The 18566-nt window shown below is 44.0% G+C and overlaps 1 protein-coding gene across 4 annotated transcripts in view; it reads left to right on the plus strand.

Annotated features, from left to right (window-relative positions):
- LOC126424852 (connectin-like) overlaps window positions 1–18566 on the plus strand; it is a 746266-nt gene that overhangs the window by 416870 nt on the left and 310830 nt on the right. For all 4 annotated transcript variants that reach the window (XM_050087662.1, XM_050087663.1, XM_050087661.1 and 1 more), the window contains one exon: window positions 7748–7785. The gene's annotated coding sequence lies outside the window, so the exon portion shown is untranslated. The remainder of the gene's footprint in view (window positions 1–7747; window positions 7786–18566) is intronic.

Below are 18566 nucleotides of genomic sequence, written 5' to 3' on the forward strand. Positions count from 1 at the left end.
TTTCCTTAGTACTTTTATTTCGAATATTAACAGTTTTTATTCATTTTTCTTTCTAAATATTGTTGTTTTACATCCATATAACATCACAGGTATAATAGTCAACTGATATAAGCGGATTTATCCCACCTGCTGGTGTCAGCACTACCAACAGAGACGACCTGTTCTGTAGCGAGATGGTTGATTGTGGTCCTTCTATCACGTCGAATGAGAGTGTCCACACGTTCCATTGTTGCATCCAGACCAGACAGGTTTGTGCAACCGTATTGCGAGAATGACAGACACCTCGGCCAATGAGTCACTGTGCTTTTGTTCACTGCCAGGTCTCCGTAGACATTCTGCAAGCGCTTACGAATATCTGCGATACTCTGGTTTCGCCCAAAAGGAACTCCGCGACAGCTCTCTGCTTGGGACGCGTCTCCGTTACAGACATCGTTGTGAAGGCTACGTATGTCACCTGCACCTGTCGGAATCAAAATATAGTAGATGAAGCTGGAATACTCAACTACGTGTCACAACAAATAGATCATTTTTTCAACCGAAACTGGCGCATAAAAAAATGTGTTGCAATTCTTATTTAAAGCTCCTCGTAGGTAGAGGTTGTAGCGTTCCCTTGGAAAAATTATGAATTACCTTGCTGTAAACCTCTTACGTTATTTGATTTAAAAACAGCTGAGCAAAACTCAACGTACTCAGACAGTTTTCTCTTTACTTATTCTGTTCATCACTAAACTGACACACAATATTTTACCACAACGCAATCTGACTTTTAATAATCCCTACAAAAGAAGACCCTGACTAACAATAGCCTTTACCTTCCATGAACCACTTACTTCACAAAAATCTTCGTTACTCGAACTACTGCAATACAGCGAGCGCCAATACTGCCAGCTAAATAAAAGATTCTAACTACTGAAGGCACTAACTATTAATAGGCACAGTTAGCAAATGAAAGATTTTGATAGAGGACAAACAATGTATTTACCTTAATAATGTTCAAAAGTCATCATATATACCGGGTGATCAAAAACTCAGTATAAATTTGAAAACTCAATAAATCACGGAATAATGTGGATAGAGATGTACAAATTGACACACATGCTTGGAATGACATGGGGTTTTATTAGAACCAAAAAAATACAAAAGCTCGAAAAAGGCCCGACAGATGGCGCTTCATCTGATCAGAATAGCAATAATTATCATAAGAAAGTAAGACAAAGATGATGTTATTTACAGGAAATCCTCAATATGTCTACCATCATTCCTCAAAAATAGCTGTAGTCGAGGAATAATGTTGTGAACAGCACTGTAAAGCATGTCCGGAATTATGTTGAGACATTGGCGTCAGATGTTGTCTTTCAGCATCCCTAGAATGTCGGTCGATCACGATACACTTGCGACTTCAGGTAACCCCAAAGCCAATAATCGCACGGATTGAAGTCTTGGGAGCCGCGCGGGATTAGCCGTGCGGTCTAGGGGCTGCAGTCATGGACTGTGCGGCTGGTCCCGGCTGAGGTTAGAGTCCTCCCTCTGGCATGGGTGTGTGTGTTTGTCCTTAGGATAATTTAGGTTAAGTGGTGTGTAAGCTTAGGGACTGATGACCTTAGCAGTTAAGTCCCATAAGATTTCACACACATTTGAACAGTTTTTTTGAGGTCTTGGGACCTGGGAGGCCAATAATGACGAAAGTGGCGGCTCAGCACACGATCATCACCAAACGACGCGCGCAAGAGGTCATTCACGCATCTAGAAATATGGGGTGGAGCGCCATCCTGCGTACACATCTTACGTTGCAGCAGGTGTTTATCAGCCAGTCTGGGGATGATGCGATTCTGTAACATATCGGCGTACCTCTCACCCGTCATGGTAGCAGTTATTTTGCTGTCCAGCGCCATCTGTCGGACACTTTGTGAACTTTTTTTTTGTTCTAATAAAAACCCACGTCATTCCAAGCATGTGTGTCAATTTTTACCTCTCTATCTACATTATTCCGTGGTTTATTAAGTTTTCAAATTTATACTGACTTTTTGATCACCTGGTATATATCTATCAATTCATGACATCCATGTTTACAAATTTCATTTTTCTTACGGACACACGTCCAGATCGTCCTCTGAAAACTCTGGTATCTCTCTCTCCACATCCACAATTGCTGACGGCTCACCTCCAACTGCACAACGCTACGTGCCGTTCACATCCAACAGCCCAACAGTACACAAGCGAAAATTCCAACAATGAGTCCAACCAGTGACAGACTGCACACAGCACAGTCAGTGATTTTCATACAGAGCGCTATGTGCCGTTACCAACATAAAAACCTAAACAGCCTACTCAGAGGATCTGTGCCGATGTTGGCTAAATACTCATGAATATTAAAGGGCGTGGCAGCCACAGGAGATTTAACTTTGGTATATAAAGAGGCACAAAGTTCGCAGTACTACACGTTGTGCTTGGAGCACAGGCAGCGAAAACGTGTAAAAACATATCTCATGGCACCCGAAAAAGACGTCTGGGTTGGTCGTCGGAATTATGTGCTCTGCAATGGAATCAACGAGTCCAGCTGAATCCCGAAAATGATGGCGAACAAACCTGAGACTTTCCTTTTATGATACGCATGGCGTCTGTTGTTTCCGACATGCACGAAAGAACAGACACCATTTTGATCCTGCAGCCACTATGAATCAAGACAAAAAGAAGTTCAAGACATTATCAGGCATTGAGCACACATTTATTTCAATGGAGCATGTTGAACATTTGTGCTGAACCGGCATTCAAACCCAGATCTCTGGCTTATTAGGCAGATACACTGACCATCCAGTTACAGTGGTCATCGCAACTACACAATCTGACCTAGTACTCATCGATTCAGGCTTAATTTTTCTGCTTATGCCACCGACTAGTGATGTAGTGTCCCTGCCCATTAGCCTCATTACTCGCGACATCTCGCCGATTCACGTAGGAGTTCGAGCTTGTTGTGCATCTGCACTGTAGGAATCATTGCCCATAATCGCCTTAATTATATATATGTGGTGTCTGTTCTTTCGGACATGTCACCATGCTAAGGCAGTCCGTGCAATTTTGGATGACACAGTGGTCAGCACATCCGCCTAGCAAGCAGGAGACAGGGTTCGAATCCCGGCCCGGCACAAATTTTCAAAAAAATGGCTCTGAGCACCATGGGGCTTAACATCTATGGTCATCATTCCCCTAGAACTTAGAACTACTTATACCTAACTAACCTAAGGATATCACACAACACCCAGTCATCACGAGGCAGAGAAAATCCCTAACCCCGCCGGGTATCGAACCCGAGAACCCGGGCGAGGGAAGCGAGAACGCCACCGCACGACCACGAGCTGCGGACCACAAATTTTCAACTTGTAAATCAGTGCCCATTGGCACCTAATATCTTAATTCGTTTCTGTCTTGATTCCTCTTATTCACGCAGACCTCAAGATATAGTTCTATATCGCTGTGTACACGAGTGTGGCATCTTGCCCGGGAGTTTCTGGTGGGGACGACACAGGGACAAGTTCCGTGAAAGCCTGGCTGTCCTTGCGTGGAGTCCTCGCTTTGGGAGAGAAAGAGAGAGAGCGGCTGCGCCACCCCGCGGCGGCGCGGCAGGTGGTGCGGTGTGTGGCGGAGGGGACCTGTTGCGCAACTGCCGCTCATCTGCATACGCATTACGGCGGCGGCGCCGGCCGCGCGTGTCGCCGGTGCGTCGCGGGCACGCCTCGTTTTCTGGGCGACTGCCCTCGCCTCCATCCACTGTTTACTGCGCGCTTAATGGCCCGCAGCTGAGAGACTGGGAGACACTCGCCGCCGCGCGAGCTTTAGTGTCCAGATAAAATACTGACTGTGACTTAAATCCTACAACTCTTCACCATCATCGTTCCTCTCTGCATCCGCATCCATTAACCTCTCCAACCTCTTTCTCATATTCCGTTACACTTTCCTCCTCCCTCTTCCACCTCTCTTCCATTTCCTACATAATCCAACATATTTCCTTACTTCTCCACCGTCTTCAAAGTCTCTTCTTATTTTACAAACACTTCTTCAACTGCTCCATCACATTTTACTTTCGCTGCACTCATTCTATATTTTCCCCAATCGTCTCTCTGGTCCATTGCCTCCACGACGTCATTACCAACTACCTTTCAGTGCTTAAAGGTTATCAAATAATCTTAGTAATCGGCAACTACAAGGTCGAGAAAGAAACAGAAGAATCTGACTACCTGTTTAAATTCACAGTATTCTTCTGTTTTATTGAACTTACACTACTGGCCATTAAAATTACTATACCAAGAAGAAAAGAAGATGATAAACGGGTATTCATTGGACAAATATATTATACTAGAAGTGACATGTGTTTACATTTTCACGCAGTTTGGGTGCATAGATCCTGAGAAATCAGTACCCAGAACAACCACCTCTGGCCCTAATAACGGTCTTGATACGCCTGGGCATTGAGTCAAACAGAGCTTGGATGGTGCGTACAGGTACGGCTGCCCAAGCAGCTTCAACACGATACCACAGTTCGTCAAGAGTAGTGACTGGTGTATTGTGACGAGCCAGTTGCTCGGCCACCATTGACCAGACGTTTTCAATTCGTGAGAGATCTGGAGAATGTGCTGGCTGGGGCAGCAGTCCAACATTTTCTATATACAGAAAGGCCCGTACAGGACCTGCAATGTGCGGTCGTGCATTATCCTGCTGAAACGTAGCGTTTCGTATGGATCGAATGAAGGGTGGAGTCACGGGTCGTAGTAACACATCTGAAATGTAACGTCCACTTTTCAAAGTGCCGTCAATGCGAACAAGAGGTGACCGAGACGTGTAATCATTGGCACCCCATACCATCACGCCGGGTGATAAGCCAGTATGGCGATGACGAATACACCCTTCCAATGTGCGTTCACCGCGATGTCGCCAAACACGGGTGCGAACTTCACGATGCTGTAAACAGAACCTGGACTCATCCGAGAAAATGACGTTTTGCCATTCGTGCACCCAGGTTCGTCGTCGAGTACACGGTCGCAGGCGCTCCTGTCTGTGATGCAGCGTCAAGGGCAACCGCAGCCATGGTTTCCGAACTGATAGTCCATGCTGCTGCAAACGTCGTCGAACTGTTCGTGCAGATGGTTGTTGTCTTGCAAACGTCCCCATCTGTTGTCTCAGGGATCGAGACGTGGCTGCACGATCCGTTACAGCCATGAGGATAAGATGCCTGTCATCTCGACTGCCAGTGATACGAGGCCGTTGGGATCCAGCACGGCGTTCCGTAATATCCCCCTGAACCCAACGATTCCATATTCTGCTAAGAGTCATTGGATCTCGACCAACGCGAGCAGCAATTTCGCTAAACGATAAACCGCAATCACGATAGGCTACAATCCGACTTTTATCAAAGTCGGAAACGTGATCGTACGCATTTCTCCTCCTTACATGAGGCATCACAATAACGTTTCAACAGGCAACGCCGGTCAACTGCTGTTTGTGTATGAGAAATCGGTTGGAAACTTTCCTCATGTCAGCAAGTTGTAGGTGTCGCCACGGGCGCCAATCTTGTGTGAATGCTCTGAAAAGCTAATCATTTGCATATCACAGCATCTTGTTCCTGTCGGTTAATTTTTGCATTGTAGCACATCTTCGTGGTGTAGCAATTTTAATGGCCAGTTGTGTAAAACTTTTTTCTGCATACAGAATCGTAGTGCCAAGTTTGTGAAGAAGTAACAAGCACTGTAGTGAATACAGCCGCTACGAAAGACTTGAAATGTGTTCCCCTTTGGAAATATGACCCACATCCAGCTGTATAATGGAATTACGATATTGAAAATTTGTAACAGACCGGGCCTCGAACCCGGATTTCCCACTTTATGTGAGCGATCACCTTAACCGCTTTGGCCATCCGTTCACAACATGGCTTGTCCCAGACTTCCATATGTCGTCTCTCCTATGTACTCGTATGCACTTTGTGTAATTCTCGTACAGGGGAGGCCATTTTAATAGAAAATCCCTGTCCATCATCAGTGGATGCTTAAGATACTGCAGAGCCTGTATTGTTAAGAAGAACTAAGCAACGTTCCTTTGGACATACATTGTACAGCTGATGGTTCCTGGTATTCTCAGCTGCAAATACATTTCATGTATTTCATGGCGGGTCCAGTCGCCATAGCTCCTGCTCCGAAACAACACTGCACCGTTTTTCTTCACTACAAAAATACTTCAATGTCGCATATATCGGTCGTTACGAGGCCTGCGACTTACAAACAGAATGATTCCCCTGTATGGAGTAACATTAATGGTATGTACGACTACAGGTGCGGCACACAGACGACGACATGTCGAAGTTTGGGTCTGCGAGTCGTTTTCAGATAGCCGGACCAGTGAAGCGAGCGCTCGCGTAAAACTTGAAAGCCGGGTTCGAATTCGGAACCTGTACAAATTTTCCATTGCTGTCATTCCATTATATAACGGTTGGTGGCTCATATTCGTAACTGTGAATACAATACAATACATACTTGTATTCTATTTTGCATTGTCATCTATTCTCCTAATTCTCCTCCTTCTCAACCTCTTATCTAATCTCTTTCATTTTCTGCTTCATTTCCATATCTTGTTGCTTTCTTCTATGATACTCCTGCTGTCCTCCCTTTTACACATCCACACCCTAACCTTTTGTACTCCTTTTTCAAATGCTAAATCACTTACCCACTTTTATTGTCCTGCAACTTACTCTTTGTTTATTCCAGTAGTCTCTCTAGTTGATAATACCTCCTCCTCTTGATCTTTCTCCTATTTCTTTCTCTCCTCCTACAACTCCTTATCCTCTAACACCGCATTTTATGAGGGCTTTCCGGATAATAAAGTCCGATGAAACGCGGAATGGAACCCACCCTGAAAAATCCAGATGTCTTGGGCGGTGTCTCTAGTACGCCCCTCGATCGCGTCACGTCTCACTTTTCAATTCTGAGTGCACGGTGATCACATAAAAATGCCTAAAAGATAGTGTCTCTCGCCAAATATGAGAGCCTGGTGAAAAATTTCTCGTGATGTCATGTCACTGATATCAGACACACTCGAAGAAGGAACTTATACATTTTCTTAGGAGTTAGGATCCTACTCGCCATCTACAGCTACTTGTACTTTGTTAGTTATGAATAACATTAAAATTTTCTTTCCTACTTCACATATATACGATACTACTCTACACAAGATGCTCTCTTCCCTCTACTTTTACATCATATTTTATAATTTTCACTTTATGCAAATTAAAATATTTTCGTTAACAGAGGGGAGTACTTAGAAAGTTGTCTAAACTAATTAACGACGTCTAATAGAACATACTACCTCAAAAATAGGTACACTCAAGACTAAAAAACGACGGTTATAGATTCTTACACGTAATTACATCGGTATGTTACAGTTGTTTTAATCGTTAAATAGAGTGCGGGTTACATTATGCTCTTGTTCTAGTTTTGCACTGTATTTGTATTTCTACACAGAACTACAGTGTAGTGTGCAGAGTTTGCCGTATTGTGAGAATTCTGTACCTATTGCGAAGTAGCCTGCCTCACGTGACCCATCACTCCTCTGTAACAACTGTATTATTAGGTCAGTCATATTTTATGCATACCTGTTCCGTATGAACGTAAAGCTACAAACCTGACTGTGATGGACGTCAGAACTTTCTGTTTTAACTGGAACCTGCTACTGTTCACAATATAAAGGGAATCTCTTTTTGTTTCAGGAATCTACGTGGTGCCTGACTTCGCCTGCTGGAGAAAAGTAAGTGAGCTACTTTATTCATAGTATGAAAGCTTTCACGACCGGATGACATATCTTCTGGTAAACCTTCCGGGATGTAAGGTCGTGGTCCATGAAACTCTTCAGCTCCTAACGTTTCGTCCAGAGCTGCGCTGGACATCTTCAGAGGGCTGTATTCTCCTCCGGTGAGTCTTGCCGACTGACGGGTCGGACGTCTGAGAGCGACTTATATATCGTAGAAAGTGGGCGTGACCAGAGTTACACGTGATATGCAGAGATAATCCTTGTCAGAGATAAAACTTAACTATCGATCGTAATCTCGTCACGGATAAAACTGTCAAGCAATTCTGTAGTGCTACTGTCCAAATATCACGAAGTTTCATGGTCTCTTCTTTCCGATTAAAATTATCCCTATGTTTATATATTTCAATTGCTTCTCTACAAAGCCGTGGGTAATAGTTCGTCGTCGTAGATAAAATTTTTGTTTCGGAAATTTTATCTACGACGATGAACTATTACCCACGGCTTTGTAGAGAAGCAATTGAAATATATAAACATAGGGATGATTTTAATCGGAAAGAAGAGACCATGAAACTTAGTGATATTTGGACAGTAGCACTACAGAATTGCTAGACAGTTTTATCCGTGACGAGATTACGATCGATAGTTAGGTTTTATCTCTGACAAAGATTATCTCTGCATATCACGTGTAACTCTGGTCACGCCCACTTTCTACGATATATAAGTCGCTCTCAGACGTCCGACCCGTCAGTCGGCAAGACTCACCGGAGGAGAATACAGCCCTCTGAAGATGTCCAGCGCAGCTCTGGACGAAACGTTAGGAGCTGAAGAGTTTCATAGACCACGACCTTACATCCCGGAAGGTTTACCAGAAGATAAGCTACTTTATTGCCGTGAACAGTGCATGAACTAGCAATTGCTTTCTCTATATAACTATCTGTAGAGTGATTTGCAGCGAGGCCATTCAAATATTTAGGAGCACTCCGAATTTACGTAAAGCGTACAGGTTTTGAAGCATTACAACTCTCTACTGGTCGATGTCGGAGCATTAATAATCTTATCCACGTACTCCTTTCCGCGGAGTGCATCCTTAATTGGACCAAACAAATGGAAGTCGGGAGTCGCGAGGTCTGGGCGGTAGGGTGGAGGAGGAAGAGCAGTCCAATGAAGTTTTGGGAGCTCCTCTCGAGTGCACAGACTTCTGTGAGAACTTGCATTGTCATGGAGAAGGAGAAGCTCATTTCCATTTTGCCGAAGAACACACTGAAGTCGTTCGTTCAGTTTCTTGAGGGTAGAACAATACAATTCGGAGTTGATAGTTGCACCGTGAGGAAGTACATAAACGAGAATAACACTCTCAGAGTCCCAGAAGACCGTCGCATTGAATTTTTTCTTTGGGGAAGAGATTTTGGGGGTCCAGTCCTTCGATTGTCGTTTCGTTTCCTATTCGAACACATGTTTCGTCAGCTGTGACGATGTACGACAAAAAATCGTCGCTCTCATTCTCGTAACGCGTACGCGCTTTGACACGAGTGGTCCTTGACCGCTCTTTACGTTTTCTGATAGGAGGCGAGGAACCCAGCGAGTACTCACCATGGAGTCCCCAAATGGTGGACGAATGTGTCAGGACAACCAACAGAGGCGTCCAATTGATTAGCGAGGAGTTTGTATGTGGTCCGTTGGTCACCTCGAATTAGTGTGTCCGCACGTTCCAACATAGCGGGAGTCACAGCTGTGTGTGGGCAAGCAGGAGATCGAACAAGTTGCGCGACCTTTTTGCGATGGTAACAGACGCTTCACACAACGACTCACCGTGCATTATGCTCACTGCCAGATCTCCATAGTCATTCTGCAAGTGCCTACGGATATCTGCGTTGCTCTATTTTCTCGAAAAAAGAAACCCAATGACAGCTCTCTGTTTGGAATCCACCTCAATTACAGGGACTAATTTGAAGGTCATGAGTAGCGCCGCCAACTATCAGAACGAAACTGGTGGGGATAAAGCCTGAATATTGCACTGTGTCCCGCAACAAAATCTGTATTTTTTCAACAGTAATCGATCAAGAAAGAAGAATGCGTTGCATTACTTATTGAACTCCCCCTCATATGGTTGGCCAGCTACATTGGCAACCGCAACTCAACGATTAAGATCCGGCCCTAAGTGGCTCCGAAAGCATAGTACTGGACGCTACATACAAGCGTCAGCCAAGCAGCCACTTGCTGCGTTGACTGAAGGCAATGGAAATAAAGACACATTCAGAGGATTTGTCGACATTGGAAAAACGTTAAAATGTAAACTACTGCAAAATGTACGGTGTTCTCTGGACATAAGTGTTAGGTATAGGAAATTACGGAAAATATACAATATGTGCAGGAACCAAGAGGAAAAATAAGTGCCGGCCGGTGTGGCCGTGCGGTTCTAGGCGCTTCAGTCTGGAGCCGCGTGACCGCTACGGTCGCAGGTTCGAATCCTGCCTCGGGCGTGGGTGTGTGTGATGTCCTTAGGTTAGTTAGGTTTGAGTAGTTCTAAGTTCTAGGGGACTGATGACCTCAGATGTTAAGTCCCATAGTGCTCAAAGCCATTTGAACCATTTTTGAAAAATAAGTAATTGAAGACCAGAGTATATGACAGCGATGTAGTCTTTCGCCTCTGTTGTTTTCATCCATAAATCAAAAAAAGTATAGACGGAAATTAAATAATGGTTCAAGAATGGGATCAAAATTTAGGATCAAACGGTATCGCTGATAAGATTCAATGACGACTTACAATGCACAGGGTGTGAGAAGGAACTACTGAAATGCACGAACAGCCCAGTGAGCACACATCATGAATTGGGAGTAATGGAAGAATGATGGTATTAATGAGGAATAGTACAAAACAGATTAGCGATAATGTTAACAACGTAATTAGCGACCCCAAAGTAGAAAAAGTAAATGAATTCTGCTACTTTGGAAACAAAACAACACAAGAAGGCCTTACCAAGAAAGACATTAGAAGCAGGACAGCACAGACAAAGAGGTGCTGCTTGCCAAAGGGTGTCTGGTAATATCATGCATTCGCATTATTATGAGGAATAAATTTCTGAGAATCTGAGTTTGGAGAAGAAGATGCCGTAGAAGTGAATCATGGACTATGGAAACACCGGTAGACAAGAGAGTCAAAGCGTTGGAAATGTGGCGTTATAGAAGGATGCTGAAAACTGGATGGACTGCTATGAAATGAGGAGGTTCTCAAAAGAATCCGCACGGACAAAAAAATGTCGAATAAATTGAAAAGAAGAAGGAACAGAGGGATTTGTCACTTGGGAATATATCAAAAACCAGCTTCCATAGTAAAAGAGGGAAGTGTGGAGGGTAAAAACTCCAGGAATAAGTCAGAGAGTGTAATATATCCAACAAGGTAGGGTGCAAGCTCATATTTGAGATGAAGAAGTTGGCACTTGAGACGAATTCGTAACGGGGCACATCAAACCATTGAGAAGTCTGACGGCCCAATGAAAGAGAATCAAACGACAGTCCCATACTCAAGAAGCGAGCATTGTGTAAGTCCTCATGGCCGTCATAGCGAGACAGTAGTTGAGATGGTTTATCGTCACCTTTCTCTCACCTAATATGAAATGCCTAATGTTGTCTATATCGTGTCTGTAACTGTGACTCGTTATACAGTGTTGTGTCGTGTTCGTGGCGTTATGTCAGTGGTGGAGGGAAAGAATGAAAACCAGGGACAGTGGTAAGTCCACTCCCATTGAGTAGCCCCATTGTAGATACACGCCTTGAGGTGTCCATCCGACAGATCTACACTGAAGCGCCGAAGAATCTGGTATAGGCGTGTGCATTCAAATACAGAATACGGCGCTGCGGTCGGCAACGTCTATATAAGACAAGAGTCTCGTGCAGTTGTTAGATCAGTTACTGCTGCTACAACGGCAGGTTATCAAGATTTAAGCGAGTTTGAACGAGGTGTTATAGTCGGCGCAAGAGCGATGGGACACAGCATTTCCGAGGTAGCAACGAAGTAAGGACATTCCCGTACCACCATTTCGCGAGTGAGCCGTGAATATCAGGAATACAGAAAATATCGAATCTCTAACATCGCTGCGGCCGGAAAAAGATATCAGTGGCGGGACATCATCAAGTGTCAGCGTGCGAACCATTCAACAAAACGTCATCGAGATGGGCTTTCGGAGCTGAAGGCTTTCGTATGCCCTTGATGACTGCACGACAGAAAGCTTCATGCCTTGGCTGAGCCCATTCAACACCGACACTGGACTGTTGACGACTGGAAACATGTTCCCTGGTTGGACGAGTCTCATTTCAAATTGTATTGAGCAGACGGACGAGTACGAAAATGGACACAACCTCACAAATCCATGGACCTTGCATGTCAGCAGGGGACTGTTGAAGCTGGTGGAGGTTCTGTAATGGTGTGGTGCACGCGCAGTTGGAGAGGTTTGGGACTCCTGATAGGTCTAGTACGACTGTGACAGGTGACACGTATGTAAGCATCCTGTCTGATCGCTTGCATCCGTTCATGTCCACTGTGCATCTCGACAGACTGTGGAAATTCCAGCAGGACAATACGACACGTGCAGAATTGCTACAGAGTGGCTCCAGAAAACTTCTTCTGTGATTATCACGTGCCCTGGCCACCAAACTCCCCAGACATGAACATTATTGAGCGTATCTGGGATGCCTTGCAACGTGCTGTTCAGAAAAGATCTCCACTTCCCCGTACTCTTACAGTTTTATGGGCAGCCCTGCAGTATTGATGGCGCCAGTTCCCTCCAGCAGTACATCAGACATCAGTGGAGTCCATGCCACGTCGTGTAGCAGCACTTCTACGTGCTCGCGGGAGCCCTACACGATATTTGGCAGGTGTGCCAATATCTTAGGTCCTTCAGTGTATTTGCGGAAACGCATTGATTCCTTGCACACGTACCTCGCGGAATCACCGTGGTGGTATTAACTACAGTAATTCAGCGTTAATTACTGTCTCGCAGATAGTCGCTGTTCGCGCCTACCGTTCACGAACGGAAATGGAAGGATGCGATGCAAATGGGACCGGTGTACATTCCACTACACGTTGTAAGGTGGCTTAAGAAGAGTAGATGCAGGAGTAGGAAAATGAAATGGTAAAAAAAATGTAAATGACTGGTGACTAGGGACTCCTGTCAAGTAGACCGTTCGCCTGGTGCATGTCTTTCGATTTGACGCCACTTCGGCGACTTGGTCGTCGATGATGATGATTAGGACAACACAACACCCAGTCCCTAAGCGGAGAAAATCTCCGACTGAACCGGGAATCGAACCCGGGCCCTTAGGATTGACATTCTGTCACGCTAACCACATTTTTTTAATCTCGTGTTTTTTTCGCTTTTGTTTGTTGTATCAGCTCGAGGCGGACGTCGTAAGACATCCGTTTAAGTTCGTTGTTAATCGATTAAATCAGTTTTTTTTTATTACTGAGGGCAGCTAACCCTCTGACCGAACACGCTGAACTACCGTGCCGGCGACGACTCAGCTACCGGGGGCGGAATATATGATGGTGGAGATGAATGATGACCTGTGCCGACAGATCGTTTGTGGTACTTCGTGCACGCCTGTTCTTTGAAGTACTCTGTAAGCCATCTGAGTACTGTAACGGAGCTGTCGCAAACTGTGCTAGCTGCATAGCCTGAAGCTGGTAAACAGGTGTTATTAGTAAACTGTCGAGGAGAGTGAGAAGTGACACATGTCACATCGTTACCAAAGCGTTCGATAAACTCAGTGGTCAAATTTAATTCTGCACAGTGATCAGTTCAGAGTACTCGTTTAACAACGTCTTGTGCTGACTTTTGTGTATCTGTGTGTGTGTGGGGGTGGGGGGGGGGGGGCAATTAGTAGAACTGAATCAGTGCAGTAACATGGGTCGAACGTCGAGATGTAGTGGATAACAGAAAGGAGCTATCGGGTTTAGCCGTGTTCGTGGCTACACAGTGAAATAGCCTAATTTGTTGGTACATCCGAATCAACTGTCGAACTTGTCTGCAGCAAATGGTGTATTACTCGCAACATTGTAACAAGGCGTAAGAGCTGTGGTAAAAAATCCTAACCGACAGGGACCGGGTATGCGTATCATACCTTGTAGTACACCTCACAATAGGCCATAGCTTCCACAGGTATATAAAGCAGCAAAGAGATCGATTATCACGACACTGATAACAGTTCAAGCCAACTCCACGGCCCGCTCGCCTGAAGATGATGATTGATAAAGAGACTGCTGAGAGTGCAGCCATGCTCAAAATGGGGGAAGTTCTGTGTTTATTCATTGTGAAAAATACGCTGCAGAAAGCAGGATATGTATTCAGCTATGTCAGTATTACGGCACCTAACAGCGGATAGCCGGTGGCCAGGCGAGAATGATGCAGGCATCAGAGAACAAATAATCGCGTCAGCCGAAGTTTGAACTTATATAAAACGATAAAAAATAGTCATATGTTAGACTTTGTCACGTACAAGCTATACAGCAGCAAGATAGAATTGTGGATTTAGCAGGTGCAAAAGTATGAAAGCGGTATTTCCCTACAGATGGTACTAGCGTCAGCGTAGAGCCCGTGAGACCGCGTCTGCAGCGCCATCTGCTTCCTGTAACGGCTGACGACTAATGTCAACACACAGTAACCCAAGGTCCACACATTGGTATCGGTTTCAAACACGTAAACTTGTCGATTTTTGTGCCTACGAAGCACGATTTGCGGACAGCATTGGTTTTCTGTTATCATTTGAAGAAAAATACTGTAGAATCGCATCGATTTCTTGTCGAAGCTTTGACGGACGTGTTCTTGAGGAAACACAGTGTTTCGAATGGTTCAAAAAATTGAAAAATGGTGGTCTTCACGAGAGAAACGACGAGCGTGGGAAACCACCGCAAAAGTTCGAAGACATCGAATTGCAGTCTTTATTGGATGAAGATGATACTCAAACTCAAGATCAACTCGCGGGTCAATTGGATGTGACGCAGAAAGACGTTTCTCTTCGGTTGAAAGCTACGGAAAAGGTGCCGAAAGTGGGAAAATAAGTTCCGCATGAACTGAATAAAAGACAACAAGTAAATCGAAAGACCACTTGCAAAATGGCGCTCGCCAGATAAAAAAAAGTCGTTTCTCCCTAGAATAACGACAGGTGATGAAATATGGATATATTTTGAGAATGCTAAGCGTCGTACATCATGGGTGAATCCAGGTAAACCATCGAAGTTCTTTGGAAGCCAAAGTCGCTTTGGACAGAAGACAATGCTCTGTGTTTGGTGGGATCAGAAGCGTGTCATCTATTATGAGCTGCTAAATCCCGGTGAAACCGTTAACACTGACCGATACCAACAGCAAATGATCGATTTAAATCGAGCATTACGCGAAAAAACGACCGGAATATGGAAGAAGGTAACACAAAGTCATATTGCTCCATGATAACGCATCACACGCAGCAAAACGGGCAAGGGAAACGATCGAGTCGTTCAGCAGGAAAATACTAGGGTGTGCGGATTATTCCCCATACTTGACTCCAATTACCATCTGTTTGCATCCCTGGGACACGCTCTTGCTGAACAACGCTTCAGTTCGTATAGAAATGCACGAAAACAGCTCGCTTACTGGTTCGCTTCAAAAGAAGAACTATTTATTTGGCATGGCATTCATAGCCTGCCGGAGAGGTGGGAGAAATGTATAAACAGCACTGGAGATTATTTTATTAAATATTATCGGTTTCAAACAACAGACGTGTAATTATTCCGGTTCCATGCTTCTACACCTTGTATTCTTGAACACTACTGACATTGAGATATAATTAGGGATTTTAAGTGGCGCATTCATTTATTCAATGCTACATAATGCAAAGATGTTGATTTTGAAATCTGTAGCAAGTGATCAGTAGTGTGGACGCAGACGACTGCTCCTATTTAAAGTTCACGAAGTATTCTGTTATGATTTGGATTCGAGATTAAGTAGAAGTAATCTTGGTACAGATTTGAGAGCACTTTAAAGAAGAACGAATACTGCAGTTCCTTCTATGTGAATCCACAGTATTAAACGCTAGCCCCATTATGTATTACAGCGGGTTCACTGAAACGTGTCAGTTGCTCGTCGTCTTCAGATGTGACACGAATATGGCAGGCAGCTTCCTCTGACCAATATTGTGCAATTTTTACCACAGCCTCCGATGCAATTGCCCAGAAACATACCAGCAGTCAAAATGCTTTACAGCGTTTTTAATAAATTGACAGTCTTAAGTACCATATCAGTTGACTCAGGAATGCCGGGGATAAGTTTGTTGTTTATCGGCGTAGGGCATCGTGGTAGATACCACAGTTGGAAATGATCCTCATTGATTTCAAGGTCGAACTACCTAACTGTTCTGACCACTATACATATCTCTGTGCCCGTCGTACTTATAGCTGCTTCACTACCGAGAGAGGCGGCGTATTGAATACTGCAGTGGGTTCTCAATCAAGGAGACTGTGGTTTTAATCCGTGTCTCGCCATCCAAATTTAGGTTCAAAATGGTTCAAATGGCTCTGAGCACTATGGGACTTAACTGCTGAGGTCATCAGTCCCTAGAACTTAGAACTACTTAAACCTAACTAACCTAAGGACATCACACACATCCAACCCGAGGCAGGATTCCAACCTGCGACCGTAGAGGTCGCGCGGTTCCAGACTGTAGCGCCTAGAACCGCTCGGCCACTCCAGCCGGCTCCAAATTTAGGGTTCTGTGAAGAAATTGCAAAAGTGCAGAGATGAAGCATGTGAAATGGACAGGAAATGTCTAAAAAATGAGGCTGACATGAGGGGAAAATGGCAAATCAGGACTGGCTACAGGATTGATACAAAGCAGCAGGGACAGATATGACCATGGGATAGACAATTGTCTCCTATAGGAAAACTGAAGAAACATTTGGACAAATGAGAATCAGGCACCTGTATATGAAGAGCACAGATGATCAACGAATAGCCATCAAAGCAAGGAAGGGAAGGGTGAAAAGCTGAATTAACATGCATGAAGGTTATACAAAGGAATGAAAGTTGAAGACAATACTATACCAAATGAAATAGATGACGATATGTGATAATGCAAGATTAATTTGACGTCGCTGAAAGAGCTAAATGGAAACAAAGCACCTGGAGCAGACGACATTCTTTCAGATTGACTGAGACACTGGGGAGAACGAGCCAAGACTTCAAGAACAAAATAATAATCGCTAATCCCATTAAGGCTATGAAAACAGGTGTGAATATAACTGAACCATCATTTTAGACGGGCATAGTTGCCAAATTGTGTCACGAATAATTTGTAGAAATATGGAAAAACTAATGGAAGCAGATCTCGGGGAAAATCAGTTTGGTTTTAGGTGAAATATTGCAACAAGAGGGAAACACTGAACTTTGAAGATAGGCTGAAGAAGTGCAAACCTGCGATTACAACATCTTTAAATTTAGAGAAAACTTTAGACAATAGTCAATGGAATACGCGTTTTGACATTCTAAAAATGAAAGGGGAAAGAGATAAAGGGCAAAAGATTGTATACTACTTCTAGTAACACAAAACTGAAGGTACAAGTATCGAAGGGTGGTACGGGAGTCAGTAGTTGATTGGGATAAACCAGAGTTGTAGCATAAACCAGACGTTATGCAAAAGATAAATTGGGCAAGCTGTAAGGGAAACTAAAGAGAAAATTGGAAACTGAATTACAGTTCAGGGAGAAGAGATAAAAGCTTGGAAGTTTGTCAATGGGATTGTAGTTTTGTCAGAGACGACAAAGGACTTGCAAGAGCAATTGAACCGAGTGCGTAGCGTCGCGAGAACAGATTATATAGTAAAAATTGAGGATGGTAATATAAGGGTAACGGAATATGGCCGAATTAAAATACGAAGTAATGATGAAATTTGATTACGAAATGAAATACTAAAAGCAGTAGATACGTTTTGTTGTTTGGGCAGTTATATAAATGATGGTGTCAGAAATAAGACATAAAATGCATACTGGTAATTGATAGAAAAGGATGTCTAAAATAGGAGTTATTTAACGTGGAATACAAAGATACGTGTCAGGGAGTTTTGACCGAAGGTGTTCGTCTGCAGCGTAGTCTTGTAGCGAAACGAAACATGACGATAAACAGATCAGAATACTGTACAATAGGACAATTTTGGTAATATGATGGTATAGGAGAATGCTGGAGATTAGATGGAGAGTGTGGATAGCTAATGAGAACGTATTTAATCGAAATTGGGAAGAAAAAAAGACCAGGCAAAACTTGATAGTAGGAGTGTATCAATTGATGGAACTCATCCTGAGGCATCAAGGAATTGTAATGGAAGTATGGGGTTAAAAACTGCAGAGCGAGATCAAGGTTTGTGTACTGCAAGATGGTTCGAGCGGATGTAAATTTTAGTACTTACGTAGGCCTAGATGAAGAGGTTGGTTCGGGATAGGCTAGCATGGGCTACTGCATGAAATAGGTCTTCGGACTGAAGAACAAAATAAAAAAAGCAGCACTTTTCTTAATCAAAACGTTTCGCTCGTGTTTACGCTTTAGAGGGAGATGTTACTAAGTGAATAATGGCTTCTGCTACTCCTCGCAGTGCTACATGTTGCGAAATGGAGAGTATGGAGAAGCAAGGAGATGCAGGTGAAGAGCTGGAGAGGATTGTAAAGCAGGACGTCAGAAATCAGTAGGGGTTGGGTAGGAACGCCGGTTGTCGGCTAAAAGCAACACGCCGCGTCGATGCCGCTGAATGGAGGAGGAAGA

This window comes from Schistocerca serialis, chromosome 10 (assembly GCF_023864345.2).
Source record: "Schistocerca serialis cubense isolate TAMUIC-IGC-003099 chromosome 10, iqSchSeri2.2, whole genome shotgun sequence".
NCBI lineage: Eukaryota > Metazoa > Arthropoda > Insecta > Orthoptera > Acrididae > Schistocerca > Schistocerca serialis.